The 6,552-nt window shown below is 45.3% G+C and overlaps 1 pseudogene; it reads right to left on the bottom strand.

Annotated features, from left to right (window-relative positions):
* Nucleotides 1-1,144: 1,144 nt before the first annotated feature.
* LOC123409145 lies at nt 1,145-6,324 on the bottom strand (annotated as a pseudogene).
* Nucleotides 6,325-6,552: the final 228 nt, after the last annotated feature.

Here is a 6,552-nt window from a genome sequence, read left to right as displayed (position 1 = left end):
GACAAGTTAGAATCAAAATTGGATCAAAATGATAATGTCTCAGGTAAGAAATCTTTACTACCTGTTGCAACGAACGGACATATTTGCTAGTAATAAATAATATATGGTAGTATGCATCGCTCGATTCATAGGTTCGGTTTATCCTCCTTTCCCAAAGATAAAAACAGAGCGCCTTGATGTAACAATACTAAAAACTCTATTTCTTGTGTAAGTACATTATATCTTGCTTTGAGCTTGCAGGGGAAATAAAGATACACTTTTGGCCTTCAGCTTTCAATGGTAAATTTTAGGGTCCACAACAATGAGCTCAGCTAATCAACTCTCTTAATCGAAGACAAACAAGGTTTAAGCTTCAGACTGTTGGTGAGTGAAATTTATAGTGTTTTATAACTCACTTGTTTCATAAAACTCCTCATATCATGTCCATTGATACTCTTTTGTGTTTATCATGCATGAATACCAGGTTTCCGTACCTTTTGATGTGAACGTTGCATAGTCTTTAAACTTTATTAGAGTTATTACTTCCCTTTTGTTTTGTTGCGTGTGCAGGTGGGCTGAAACTCCCAAGGATTTAGCGCAATGAAATGATCCAAGTTGGAATTAACCCGCATAAGTTATAGGACCAAATACAGGACCTTTGGAGAGTTTGACAAAGTGGAGGTTCCACTACAAGGCCAAATTGAAGATTCAATACAAGTAAATTGTCGGGCTCTTCCATATACAAACCCAACGAGCCTAAGAACACCAAATCAGAGTTTGTATGAGAAAATGATGGCCAAAACACGAAGCACATGGACCTAAGCAGAATAGAAGACGGGCAATGGTGGTCGTACCAGCTGTTCCGACGACCCAAATCACTGGTACTTCCACGGTTCAACTCATTTCCTTTGATGATAAGAATGTATCTGGGGAGGTTTGGATCGAATGAGCTGAAGCGGAACAACAGAGAAGAAACTGCAAATCCGCAAGCTGATCCTAAGTAATCGTTGTTCTTCATTGGATTCCGGAGGCGTGTCTATCACGCAACTCCGCCCACAGCCCTCATCAATGGTAATTCTTCTTCAGTAGCTAGTGCCATCAGCTAGATTTTAGTCATGTTATGTATGATCATTGTAATAGAGAAAGTAATCAGGTAGCTAGCTCCTGAAACTGGCTAAGAGAGCTAGATTTTCTCCCCCTCCTGGTCTCGGGGTGGATATCCTCCACCCCTGACGTGGGTATACCTTACATTGTAAAGGATACTAACATCATTATGAATGAAAAAAGGAGATGATTGACAAAAAAAACGATACTCACCCCCAAACCTGCTACGGCTCCAGATACTCACCCCCAAACCTGGCTAGAACATGTACATGATTCCATAGGGTGATTTCAGCACAGGACAATTATAAAAGGCAAAAGACCAGGACGAATGACCTAAGCTAGCATCTCCTGCAAGATCTTCCATCCTCAGACCATGTGTCAGTGTAGTATTTGTAGATCGCACTCAGTTTGGTTCCGAAGGATCGCAGCGTCAGGTTGGAGGTGGCTGGTTCAGTCTATACTTCCAAAGTGGTTAGGATCATCCAGCAGAGCGCCAGCATACCGATAGACATCAGCATGTAGCCGCCCAAGTACCACCAGCGGTTCAAAGCCACATTCCCCCCAAAGTAATTGGGCTTGGAAATCTCTTGCTGCTGCTTGTGGGTCCTTTTCTTTGCACGGTTTCGCTTCTTGCTGTAGCAAACCTTGTCAGCAGTAGAGCCACACGACTGGTGGCCCTTCTTCGTATAGCCTGACTTCTCATACTGTTCAAATATTCCTACTCCGCCTTGGTACCTTCCTTCAGGAACCACTGTTGGTAGCATACTGTGCAAAAGACTGCAAAGAGGGGAAGGTATAGAAAGATCAACAAATCTTTTTTTGGTAATGAAGTAGACACATGTGTATGGTTTTCAATTACTTGTCTAAAATTGGAAGGGCCACAATGATTTTGCTCCTCAGGGTCTCATCACTTGCTTGCTCATTAAATGACTCGGTTAGCAGCATGTCAAAACCCTCAAATGCTCTAGGAAACATAGACATTATAGTCAGAAATAACACTAACCTAATTCCAGTAAACAAGTACATGAACAGGTTTCTGCGTTTATATACCGTAAGAGATGTTGCATATTATTGGAGGCTTCATCAGTGCAAGTAGCATATTTCAGTAGCTGCATCAAAATGTTATAGGATTCAGGAAAATTGAGATCTCATCATTTGAAACCAAAAGCATATTAGAGGAATATAAAATTGCTAGCAATTGTGTGCGTAGTTCGAAGAGATGATAAATAATTTGATGCTTGTGGGTGCAAATACAAATATATGTTTTAGGACTACACCTATGAGTTACCAGAACAGAACTTACCGCATGAATATGTACACACAAAGAGGATACTGGGCAGCACTCAGTAAGCAGTGGTTTGGATTCCTTGTAAGTTGGCAAGTCAAAATCTAAGAATAGATCTGCAAAGCACCACACAGATGTGGATCTTCTAGTCATGACAGTCACAACTTTGTAAGAAGGTATATGTGCAGCAGCAGGAAATAATGCTTCAAGGGCAGTACTTGCTTAACATTTCTATCGGACACAAATGAAGGGGGAAATCTAAAGATATTCAAAGATATTTTACTTGACCCGATCAGAGTAATATTGCGTATTAAACTAACACAATTGCATATGGCCACAAGGAAAATCATTTAAGATCAAGACCCTAAATATCCACTTGGTTGAAGTTGGCACACATTCACTTGCACATGTGATATATTAGAACCAAAACCAGTATAAAAGGCTAAATATATCAAGAGTTGATTAATCAATTACCAAGTTCCCTGAACCATTCTCGAGTCCGCTGCACTTGCATAACAAACTGCACCAAACTCATCCTGGCAACAGTCATGCAACATCAGCAGCAGAATTCAACAAGATGTCATGCAAATTAAAAAGAAAAAAGAAAACTGGAACAAGTAATGGTAGCATAGCAATACATGAATTACCTCTTAAAGTGCATTTCCAAGGGATCATACATTTCTGCCCCTGAAGAAATGGTCAAATAAAAAGTTACATACACAAGATTGGGGAGAACTGCAATTAACTTCTCAAGGGAGCAATTTTAATGGAAGAAGGCATCAACCTTAGTGCCCCCACAACCATAGGATCGTAATCTAATCACGAAGACAACATGAACCCTTTTGAGATAAAGCCCTGGTGCTACAAAAGTTACTCGCGTAGCCACAGTCACAGCAGTGAGCTACACATTAGTACCAGAGAGCGACGCAGCACAAGTACAACAGTCAAGGCCATCCACAGTGGTAAAGTGGGGTTTGGGATGTGCAGAAGTTGGTCAACCAGAAATGACATGAAGGACCGATAACGTAATGATGAAAGGACAATGGATCTAGCTGACTGCTGTAACACATGAGGTTTGGTTTTTTTTTACTGTTCTGATCCACAGGCTGTGAAAAATTCACAGAACGAACTCAATCTGAAAGTATTTCCGGATTTGACCCTTTTAAAAACGCCAGAGCCCGTGGCGTTGCTGTTTCACATAAAAACGTCAGTCTACCGTGACGTTTCTGGTCCACATTCAAACGCCAGTCCACGGACGCGTTGTAGTGCGTTGCTTCCCAGGCTAGAAACGCCTTTGTTTGCGTTTTGTGTGCTGTGCCTGTGCCTGCGCCTGCCTCTTGTATCTGTTCCTGTTCACTCACGTAGAGTACGTACTAGTACCACTCTATCAGCTTTGCCTGCCTCCTCCTGCTGCTGCTGGTGGTGGTCAGTGCTGTCTCGTGCCTGTCAATCCAAGCGTACGTGCACAGCACGGTCCACACTGAGCTTGACAATGGCGTTTCGGCCATGCATGCAGTAGGCAAAAAAAGAGCTGTAGTTCTGTCGTTCTCCATGCAAAGCATGCTTCTTCTCCATGCAAAGCTGGGACGGAGCGGAGCTACCTGCAGGCAAAAACGTGGCGTGGCCCCCCTGTTAAAAAGCAGAAATATAACTACACTCCACAGCTGGGACGGAGCGAAGCTACCGTCAGGTAAAAGCGTGCCGCCTGGCCGTGACCTGCCAGTCTTTCCCGTCCCGTCAGTCAGCAGCCTGTATTTAGTGGACGAGCAGATCGGACCAGGACGGTCCACGTCACACCCAGCACTGCATCGATTGCTAAAACCGTCCCATCCCGTCAGTCAGCATGTCAATGGTGTTTTGTGCCTGCATAGTAACGCCAGGACCTTCCTGGCGTTTCTATTTGGAATACTGGTGTTTCTAAATACAACAGCAACGTCACGGTTTCTGTCGTTTTTAAAAGGATCAAAACGTAAAATCTTTTCAATACGAGTTCGTTGTGTGAATTTTTTACTGGGTCGGTACAGTGAATTTGTCCTGAGGTTTGGATGACAACGTGGTGGCATTTTCATGATAGATGAGGCACTGTGCAGTTTGCACAAGAGGTACTTGTGCTTCGGTATTCTGTAGTGCAAACAGCACTTGATGATAAACTTGTCTCTCGTTTGATACTTAAATTTGATTCCAGTAATGGGTTTGAATTGGCATCAACAATTCATTTCTGTTTATAGAAGGAATGGAATGAGGCGGTTCATTACGGCCTCAATTATCGTAACACTATGCTAATAAAACAAGTTAATTATCTCTGCTGATGACAGCAGCTGTCTCACCTTGCATACTTTTAGCATGCAGTATGTCTACCCTGTATGACTGGCCGGGGTTTGTATAGATACATGGTCCATACTGGCAGCACATTTTGTGTGTGCCATCTGCTGCCTCATGTCAGTTTCTAACGCGTAACATGTATGATGAGGGTTAACAAACAGCTAAAAAGTCCAACGGCAACAGTGTCAATACTTGGTACTGAAATGTACAATTTATAACAAACAGAAAACGAAGAACACAATGGATAGCATAGCATGAAACAATGCATGGCAAATCCTAGTCTATTTCTAATGTTAACGAACAGCTAAACTAATTAATCCGAAGAGCCCAAATAGTGTCAAAAGTAAGACGTTCTCATGAGCACTTATAAGTTACATATATTACTAGCATACAAACCAAGAATTCGAAGATAGCATTGCTGGTTAAATCACATGGGGAACGTTGAGGTACTTGGGGAAGACGCATGAGAAGCAGGCTGTGGTGAGGAGTTGTTGGTTGGGTTCGACAGAAAATTTGGCCAGTGCCTTGAGAGCTGCATGTTTCATGTCAATAGCGATGGCCCAGGCTGCGTCGTCATCATGCTTCACCTTGGCCATCATGTAAAGCAAATCGTCATTGAGTGTGCTCAGGATCGGGCCATGGAACGTCAGTTTCTTCAACTGCAGTTGTTGAGTCTCATCATCCCACAGCTCAGGCAATTTAGCAGAAAAACTTTTGTCGACCGAGATTTCGTCAACATCAACCGTGTAGCCCTGGCACCAATTTTTCCCAGAGACATTCATATTCCACATTGTGGCTTTCCAACCTGAACCCCTGGCCAAGGCACGAGGGTCGTCGTATTTGATGTGGACGAATTTGATGAGATCATCGCAGCAGGCGACATTGTAGAAATACTCAGAGGCAATGTACTTGTCATCCGGTTTGATTGGCACGGGCAAGCCAACGGTTGCGACCGGTAATGGGATTATACTGATGGCAGGATGCGTGGCAAACAGGTGGTCAAGAAGGAGGATGCCATGGTGGTTATCAAACCAGCCCAGCGAGGTTGCTCCAACCCTGATCTGGTTGAAGAGGTCATTCCGACCACACAATGGCTTGTCGGCGGGGTCCGACAAGTACGCCCTCCTGGTCGTCCATGCCCGTGTTTCGGACGAGAAGACATGGGCATCGAACCGACAAACATCGTCTTGGAGACTCCACTTGCAGCGGAGGAAGGCCAGGGCGTAGTGCTCGCCGTCGCCGCGGGGCAGGAGGCCAAACTGCTGCCCGCCGAAGTAGGGAAGGCTGGGGTTTGGGAGCAGCCGTAGGGACGGCTGCTTCCCGGCTGTGTAGACGAAGAAGCGGGCGGGGCCCCAGTACTGGAGGCTGAAGAGGACGAAGGCGTCCTCGGCGCAGACGAGCGAGGCCTCGTACGCGCGATTGATGCCGGGGCAGTTGACGGAGAAGTGGGAGATGGCCGGCGGGTGGACGAGCCAGAAGGATACCTCCACGGCCTGGCCGTCCTCGGTGCGGCACCCGGCGGTGGTCGCGTTCCGGTCCGCCGACACGCGCGCCGTCTTGCGGAGTATGGCCGAGTCGGGGAACCCGGGGGGCGGCGGGGTGGGGGGGTTGAAGGGCAAGGTGGGGAGCGCCATGGATGTGGTGGAGGCTAGGGCGGGATTTGGGGATTAGGTCGCCTTCTCAACACGGAGTCGGTCGAGTCGGGGAAGAGGATCCGTCTCGTCTGCTCGACACAGATTTTACTTTTACTTTCTTCCTTGATTTGATTTGGTTTGGTTTGAGGCTAAACACGATCCGCTCTGCTATAAATAATGATGATGATAACAAATTTATCGATAACACACGCGGTTAATCGGAATACA

Source organism: Hordeum vulgare, chromosome 7H (genome assembly GCF_904849725.1).
Source record: "Hordeum vulgare subsp. vulgare chromosome 7H, MorexV3_pseudomolecules_assembly, whole genome shotgun sequence".
NCBI lineage: Eukaryota > Viridiplantae > Streptophyta > Magnoliopsida > Poales > Poaceae > Hordeum > Hordeum vulgare.
Note: the sequence above shows the minus strand (reverse complement) of the source record. Positions and strands in the feature narration are given on the sequence as shown.